The sequence below is a fragment of the Cynoglossus semilaevis genome, chromosome 4 (assembly GCF_000523025.1).
Source record: "Cynoglossus semilaevis isolate Cse_v1.0 chromosome 4, Cse_v1.0, whole genome shotgun sequence".
NCBI lineage: Eukaryota > Metazoa > Chordata > Actinopteri > Pleuronectiformes > Cynoglossidae > Cynoglossus > Cynoglossus semilaevis.
The window spans coordinates 2,710,184-2,719,331 of record NC_024310.1 but is presented as its reverse complement, the minus strand read 5'-3'; the positions used below and the strand labels follow the sequence as shown (position 1 = coordinate 2,719,331).

Sequence of the window (9,148 nt, the reverse complement as noted above, 5' to 3'; positions counted from 1 at the left end):
ATTGACCAAAAACCTGAGTGATTTTGGTTATGATCGTTAGGCTGCTGGTTTGATTTATGTTTGAACTCTATCGTGTTAAGTCAATAATTTTCAGTTGTTTTTTTTTTTTTAATAATCATTGGCCTCAGTTGAGAGATGAGGTCACAAAAGGAATAGACAAATAAAATGCATAAAAAAATCAATATCCAGGTCTGACAGTAGACGATGACACAGCTCACTCACTGTTAATAAACATCCCATAAAAGTGCAAAACAAGATGGATAAAAGTGTGATCAACACTGTTTCTCAGGGATATTTCAGACACACCACTGCTCCGTTATTTACATTGACGTGAAAAATCCAAAACATCAAGCTGTAATCATCTGATTAACTGCCCACTGGAACGCTCATTTGCCGGCGCTCTAACGACGTCAAAGACAAAGAGAGTGACACAGTCTATATTTCATCTCCCAGATGGGCTTTGGCCCTAACAAGCTATCGATCCCTAAAACACCACCATGTTCTGCTTTAAAAGCACAATTCTCCAATTTCCTGCCAACAAGGTCTCTTGGTTTCAACGGAGACATAAATCAAAGCCAAAACGGAACCCGTAGCCACTGCAGGAGTTCCAATTGGTGAGCACCTTCAGCTGCAAATGACTGAGAGGTTCTAGCTGACAAGCAGCTCTGCTCACTTAAGTAGTCACAGGCTGAAGAGTCAGCATTCTGTAACTTAGCAGAGCGACAGCGGCCACATCGGCCTTCATTCACTGCACCAGTGGCTCTAATGCAAACAGCCGGGACTTTTATTTCTCAACAGTGACGGCAGTTGGTTAGCATTTATAATGAAAACAAAAACCTGTCTTGGCAGAAGTGGATACGGCCGCCGTCTTACATTTACATTAATGCATTTAGCAGAGGCTGTTATCCAAAGCGACTTACAAGAGGAAGACTAGTTAGTAAAGAGGGACTTCTCGACAAGGGTGGGAGCGCAGGAGTGGAGCCAAGAGCAGGAGGAAAAGGAAAGTACAGGAAAGTTCTAGATAAGGAGGTGCTCTCACGACATCATTGTGTTGTTTGCTTTGCAAATTGTTGCGGTAATGAGAAAAAAACAAACAAAAAAAAACATTTGTCAAGTAATTATCCGTGACAAGATATTAATAATCCATTTTCTAAATGGTCTTGATGTTTTCAGAACATTGCGGTAACGAGAATTATATGGACATGTTTTGGAAAATATGTTCATAAAGGTATTATGTTGTCAGAAAATATTTTTAAAACAACAATCATAACCAATAACCACTGGCTAAAATCCATTGATCCATTTAGTTTTTTAAAAAGAAAATCCATGTCGTCAATCTTTGAAACCAGGAATTCATGAAGGTCTGCCAGACGACATTCCCCCGATGAGCTGATTGGTTGTGGAGCCTTATGACAAGAAAATCACCCGTGTCCTGAGTCCTTGTTTGTCTGTAAGGAGCTGGAATATATTGACTCTCTCCAAAAACATCCAGGATGAACTTAATTGGACCTTCTTAATTGACCTTAGATGAGTGTGAGTTGTCTGGAACCATATCTTGGGCCAAATCCAGGTTGTAGTCGGCCTTTGCTCAAAGGCTGCTGGGATTGAGCCATAAAGGATAATTGGATTAAAGATTCCAGTCCTATTTACAACCTCGGCTCACTGCGGAAAAGTCCATCGCTTAAATTGTTGGTTCAAAAAGTCCTTGCCCTCAGATTAAAGTGGTAGAAGAATGAATTCATAAATCAAGTGAAGCACTGGTGTAAGAACAAAATAAATGAAAAATATTCAAGGTCTGTTTTTTTATTACTCTTTTAAAAAACAAAGATCGATGAAGATCAGTCAAAACTGTCTTAAATTCGTTCCAAATTTCCCACAAAATCTTATTTGTCATAAACTGTCCAGACAAAAGTATGAATCTAAAATGCAACTAAGAGTGTGATCTTTGTTTTACCGAGTCACACATTTCACATTAGAGTGTAGAAGGATACAGATCGTGTACAACCCAAGTCCTTTATCACAAACCTGGGGTTTGAGGAAAGGATTTGTTCCTGTCTTTTCTTCCCAACGACACCACAATCAGCGCTAACAGATTGTCGGGGCAGTGAAAGCCGATAGGAAGAAACCAAATAAGTGGGGCCTTCTTTCAACCACAGACAATCCCAGCTGCACCACAAAAACAACCCAGCAGCCTAATGATCATTATCTACTCGTGCAACTGTGACCCCATAAAATGGAAATCTTGTGCGCACTCGCAAATATGTTTACACAGTCAACCATGCTGTTTAAAGTCGCTGTGCATCTGCTTGACTCCTCTGTACTGAAACTCAACCTCAATCCAACAAATGTTTTACAAAAAAAAAATCTCTCTCCGCACCCCGCCCCCCCACATCCCTCACCCACCCAACCACCCGCCCGTCTCTGTTTCTGTGCATTTCAAGGCGAGGAAGATAAGAGTCTCTTCTAGCCAGGAAGCCTTGCTACGGAGAGACGAACTCTGCCGAGACACAGCAGTTTCTTCTGGAGTTTTCCATTTCACAGCCTTATAGGCATAATTTTAGAGCACGGCACACAACTACAGAGCAAACCAACTTTTTACAGAATTGCATTTCTTTCAAATAACAGGGAAGGCAGGGTCTCGTATTCACCACAGGAAGAAACAGGAACGCTGCTGAGGTTTTACCGAAACTGCCAAAACAACTGCTGCGAGGCTGCAATTCAACTGGAGTTTGGGAACATTTTAGACAAAACAGTATTGGAAAATAAAATATATGGAACATTGAATACACTGTACACACAACTGAGTTGGTTGTACATACGATACTTGTTTAGATGATTGGTTCTCTTCTGCAAAAAAACACCGTTTGTAAAAACTGAAAATGAACCACGGCAGAAATTTCACCAATAAGGGTTCAATATATTGCGATGTCAGGCTCTGGAGGATGACGAAGTGAATTTCAAAGACTTTGTGACATTCCTCTATTATTTCCAACACCTTATAAATCAAACCATGACCCATTTATCATGTGATGAAAGGTGGATCAATAATGATGAAATAATTGCCCGACCATCACGAGCCTGAACCATTTTTTCCATTTCTCTGATTTATGGTCTTTTAATTTGTTTTCTACGACACACCCTTCATATCCCTGCACGTGCTCCTGACAGAGTCGTCAGGAGATGACAGTGTTGTTTGAGTGGCTTGCCAAGGACACATTGGCATATAGATCAGTAGTCAACCCTGAGGTTAAGGATCCTAATCCCTGAATCTCTACGTGCGCAGAGGTCCCATGGATGTCGATGAGTTCATCTGTCTGCCCGGACCTGGAGGTGAAGGTCACACTGCGGGGCAGAGTTTGTGACCGCCTGCGAACGTCTCACCAACCCTAACGCCCCTCCCCTCCCCCCCGACACGCTGGGATCAATAGCCATATTCCGTGGAAGCACTGAGTGTCAGGCACACATGGCAGGCACGAAGGAACACGTACGAGCACCAGGGAGACAGCTGTGTCTGTGTGCACATGGCAACACGTCGCCGCAGTCTGTCTGACATTACGAGAAGTGAACTTTAAACTGTCGCTGCGACAGAAATAGGCCTTTGGAAATGCAGCGATTTTTAAACAGCGTTGAAGCTGATTGGATGTGAAAAATAACAGGGGTAAATGATGTGGAAGGTAATGAGGGTTAAGGCAAGAATCACATTATGTGAAACCATGTGGGCACTTGACAGCATGACCCCCTCTCTTACTCACTCTCTCTCCCTTTCCCCCCCAACACTCTCTCTCTGGCTCTGGTGAACTCTCAGTGTCAGCTAGCGCTGCCTCCTGCTCACATTCCTGCATGTTCAGGACCTGAGCCTGGATTTTCTGGCCCTATTAAACACACCTCCAGGCAGGCCACACTATCCCTTCACTGCCCTCTCGTTGCACACACACGGAGGCATGACCAGAAGTCGCACACCTACCGTTCAAGTTAAACATAAAAAATAAAATAAATAAAACAGTCGGCCTCCTCAGAGGTAACTTTATCTGAGGGAGTACGAGTAGGTGTCGGAGCGGGCGACTTGACAGTCTCCAAACACATGTCTCCTCAAATAATGATTTCCCACTTTTACTAACACAAGTGCTATTATTCACCTGTAATGACTTGTGTCAGTAGTCGCTGTGGCTCGGGGGAAAAGAAATGTTTAATTGATAAGTTTTTGGGGGGTTTTTTTGGACAGAATATCGCAAGAATATCTTTTTTTTTTTTCCTTTCAGTGCTTGTGGACGTTGAAATGAGATTCCTGGTACTGTGTCAGCTAAATGTGACACAAATGAGCAGCGGTGGACTGATTTAACATGACAAAGGGTTCTCAGTGAATTATTCCACAGACTGATTAGACTGCTGTCAAAGGGAAGCAGGTTTTTTTTTTTGTTTTTTTTTTAGGTGCACTAATTAATTAAGGGCCTCATTTCCAGGTTAGGTTTGTGGGTCTTGGAGTAGGACGAGTGACAAGCTTCCCACAAGTCACCAAAAACAAAACAAAAAATGAAAGTTAAACATGTTTTTCTGGGTCACAGTGTGATTCACAACGCAGCCCTTAACGAGACGATTCACACCACTTTATTTAATTGGACAGGAAAGCCCATATTCGGCGATGGCAACGACCAAATAAGGTCATGGAGCAACCAATGTTGGTTTTTGGGGATGCTTTAAAACGGTATAAGATAAATTAATAAAACTACCAGAGTAGATATGAATACGTATGAATATATATAACGAGTTAGGAGGCGCTAAAGTGAGATCAAAGAAATGAGTACTTCCTGTAATTGGGTTCCTGTGCATCAAACATTCGCACTAATAAAAGCTAATGCAACAGTTCTACATAATCTGTGTCGATCCACTGAGTGGTCAGACTCAGCATGGACATTAACTCTACTGCTAATGCAGCATGACTGGAGTATAAGATGGTAGTGAGATCTGCTATGACGTCTAGTTTAGAGACCGATATTAACGGTTCATGTATTGAGATGAACAAAAAAAAAGACGAGATTAAATCTCTGTATCGATGACGTACCATTAACAAACAGATCAACTTTTCAGTTCAGTTTCTGTGTGTAATTTGAGAGCGACTTAAATTCACTGCATTTTAAATGTCTAATATTTGAGCACAGCGCAGGAAACTCCAAAAGGTAAGACACACTCAATAAAGACTAGACTAAAATGAATAACCCTGCACTGAACTGATGATGTTTTATCCTGTAACAAGAGTCCTTGGTTGTTAGTGTGGAAAATAAATCTATCCAGAGATGGAAAGGGAAGCTGAGTGGTATGACCTTTCAAAATATCTTTAGAAAAGAGTGAAGAAGGTACGGCATTGTAGGGGAAATAAAGAAAAAAAACAAATCGAGGCAGCTCTTCACACCTCAAACAAACTCTTCAACACTAATGGCCAGTGTGACTGCTCTTAATGTTCAACATTCTGTTGAATTTCACACTGTTGTTTGTTCACAGTTGAACCTGACCAACAGCAGAGTTAGAAACAAACCCGAGAGAGAGAGAGAGAGAGAGAGAGGGGAGGCTAAAGGGGGAGAAAATGAGACCCAGTCACGTCGCTCTGTTGTGAGGACCACTGTGCAGCGGTGCTAATGAGATGAAGTCATGGAAGACAAACATTCACACTCAGGTTCACACCAATGTCGTGTTATGTCCAAATTACCACCTATAACCAACATGCATTCATTTAGACCACATGTGTCAAACCCAAGGCCCGGGGACCAAATGCTGCCCACCAAGTCATTTTAAATGGACCTTAAAAAGCATTTAATAAAGTCCATGCAGCATGAGTTTCTTGTATTGTAATTAATTTGTAATGTTACGCATGAGTTTTTTTGTATTGTAATTAATTTGTAATGTTACTCAGCAATGAACATCATTTGTAAGTTGAATAAATAATAATAATTTGCAAACATTAGTTCCATCTACACAGTGTTCCATATACAACTGGGACATGTATTGCTCCCCCCACTGGTGAAATGAGTGTGACACCCCTGTATTCCACGTATAAGTGTCTGAAAAAGTTCAACTTTTATTTCAAGTTTATTTCGGCTTTGGCCCACGGGCCGTATGTTTAACACCCCCCCTCATACATTAATCATGATTAACGAACACTAAACCTGTTAATCCGACCACAATCACAGGCGGAACCACAACAATGACAACGACGGAAGACGGCGCTGCAGACGTGAAGTGAGGAGACCAAACGATGAGGCAGATCACGCAACACTCTGCGCCCTGGCTGTTTGTATGCAGACAGTGTCCTCGCACCAGTGAGAGTTTGAACAGAGCGATGTCCCGAGCAGACGGTGACAGACATGACAGCCAGATATGAACTGTTCACAATCAAACCGGACAAAGACAGACAATACTACTGGGCATCTGGACTGACACCAGTCCACTGTTCTAAAGCATTCCAGCAGTCACGCCGAACAATGGCAGGCTCATTCTCCCACACACACACACACACACACAGAGGCCAACGGAACAACTAAGGACGACGCACCAACACAGAGGCAACCCCCCAAGCCAGGATGAAGATGGGGAACCAAAGAAACCCCCCCCCCCAACAACTCTCTCTCCCTCTCTCTCTCTGTCTTTCTCTCATAAATACAGAGGAGTTGAGTAGGGGAGGAGGTGGGGGGGTGAGAGAGGGGGTGTAGAGTGCTGGCATTTGGCATGAACAGACGCTCACAAAGCCCCCGGGACCCCAGAGATGAAGGAAAAGTGAGGGGGGAGGGGCGGAGGAGACTGAGGAGGGGTTCCAGTGATGCCATTTCCAAACAGGCAGCCTGTGGAGCACGTTACTGAGGGAGAAGGAGAACAAAACCAACAGAGGGAGGGCCGGCAGGTCCACCCACCCTCCCTCCTTCTCTCCCTCCCTCTGCTCTCAACGCCTTTCTCTTTCCCATGTGGAGGTCAGTGTGCTCCGGAGGTCAGCCACTGCTGGTAGGAGCAGCTCCTTTGGAAAACCAAATCCACACGTTAGCTAGCTGAGGCGATGCAATCAGACAGCTGACAGAACGCATGCATCAGTCGGAGGGAAGAGGCGTCCAGGTACCACCGGTGATTCTACACCACGCAGTCATAAACAGGCAGCGATTAGAGCCTGATGGATTTCCACCGTGGCCCCGCCCACTTTGTTTTAAATCAAGCGGTCGTTCCTACTGGTATCCAACGACATCTGGGAGTTTGATACGGATGTTTAAGTGGATGTATCTGTTGGTAGTCAGACAGTCAAAAACCATCTGATATCCCCTTTGTTACATGTATATGTTATCACCATATATATATATATATATATATACATATATAAATACAGTTATTTTCCACAAAAAAAACTATCATCTCAGCCCATTTATGAACAATGGTTTCTCAGCATTTCTTCAGGCCTCTGTGTTTAACATTAAATTCCCGTGTATTCCAGCTCATATATCAGTGTATCACTTACACCTACTGTACACGTGTCAATATGTCGCCTACAAAACCTTAAGGCAATCAGTGAAATAGGTAGAAGTTTTAATGAGGGGAAACTCCACGATGTGACAACGACTGGAGGAGTTTGGAGATATCGTTTCTCCGTCTCCGTCAACATTTCATTGTGTGTATTTTCGCCATCAGGCCGACGCTGTGCATTGATTCAAATAGTCAAAAACAAAACCTGAAATAAAATATCTTAATATGAAGTCTTAGGATCGACCGAGTCGTCTAAGGAATCCCTTAAATTCTCCTACTGGTAAAAAAAATAAAACTTTGGTTGAGAAAGATTTGAGCCAAGTATTTCGGCTTAAACAAAATCCTTACAAGTACCATGTGAGTTGAACTGGTTTCATATGAAATACCAGGGCATTAAGTGAGGGTTTTTCACCTAGTCCCAAACAGAACCTCTGGGTGAGTCACAGGCTTAGAGTCCAATCAGTCTGGGCCGCCTTCCAAACCTGAGCCGTGAGAATAAAGGGGGAAGAAGGGAGGACGGGGGGGGGTCTGCTGAGAGGAGTCATCTTCTGCTACAGTGGAGGTGCTGGGGGGGGGGGGGCGCATTGTTGTGTTTTATGAGGCAAAACATTTCTAGCAGTGTCTGGTACTTGATGTATGTCGAATCAACTACTGATCCCAAAACACAGCAAGGTGTTGAAATGTGAAAACTGATGAAAAAAAATAAAGACACTGGATGTGAAAATACTCCTGAGTGAGTATTTAAGGTACACAGATACTTCAACTTGCAGTAATTTTCTTAATAGTAGCTTCTTTTCCTGAGAGGGAGACGATCTGAACGACTGCACTTTGACCTCGAACATCTCTACATTTGCTCATTTACTTTTAGAAATATACTATTTTTTTTCCATTTCCTTTTCTTATTTGTCACTACCCACATTCACCACTGAAGCCAAATGTTTACTTTCCTCACAAACTATTTTAAAAGGTTCGATTTATTACAGTTAAATCGCCATCTCCTCGCCAATTAAGATTTTCACATTTTTCCCCCCAATAACCATTTACTGCAGGTCAGACATTATCTTCCACTTCAGTCGCTGTAACTACATCTTACAGCAGCAGGAAGAAGAAGAAGAAGAGCCAACGCTTCCTCATCCACTGCACACCAGGCCTGGCTCAGCCCCAGTGAGCCGGTGTGAAACAGGTGAAAGACGAGGAGGTGATGAGGAGGACGGAGACGGGAAGGTGTAAGAAGAAGAAGAAGAAGAAGGAAGAAAAAAAAATCGAAGAGGAGGTGAAGGAAGAGGAAGAGGAGGAGGAGGAGGAGCTGGAACACAGGCCGGCACAGCAAGTGAACAGACAGCTGCAAGGTTTTTTGGCAGCACGCCTGCTGAAAGGTGAGAGGATTTCTACCAACATGCAACTGCACACACACACACACAGACAGGGACAAACACACACACGCACACACACTCAGACAGAGCAGATCCGTGTGGTAAACAGGTAGACACGGCCAAGCCATCGAACAGATGTCCCCTTCAGTCCCAGGTGAAACCCCAGGCTCCAACATCCTGATGCTTTTTGCAGAAACCTCCCAATAAAATGACACTTCACGCCGCTCCACCCTCTACTGGCTGCCGCTAACCTTCACCACACACACAGGCAGAGAGACACG

At 43.4% G+C, this 9,148-nt stretch overlaps 1 protein-coding gene across 1 annotated transcript in view; it reads right to left on the bottom strand.

Annotated features, from left to right (window-relative positions):
• The window catches only part of fat3a (FAT atypical cadherin 3a), a 127,139-nt gene that overhangs the window by 117,015 nt on the left and 976 nt on the right, over positions 1-9,148 (bottom strand). The gene's annotated exons all lie outside the window — the stretch shown is intronic.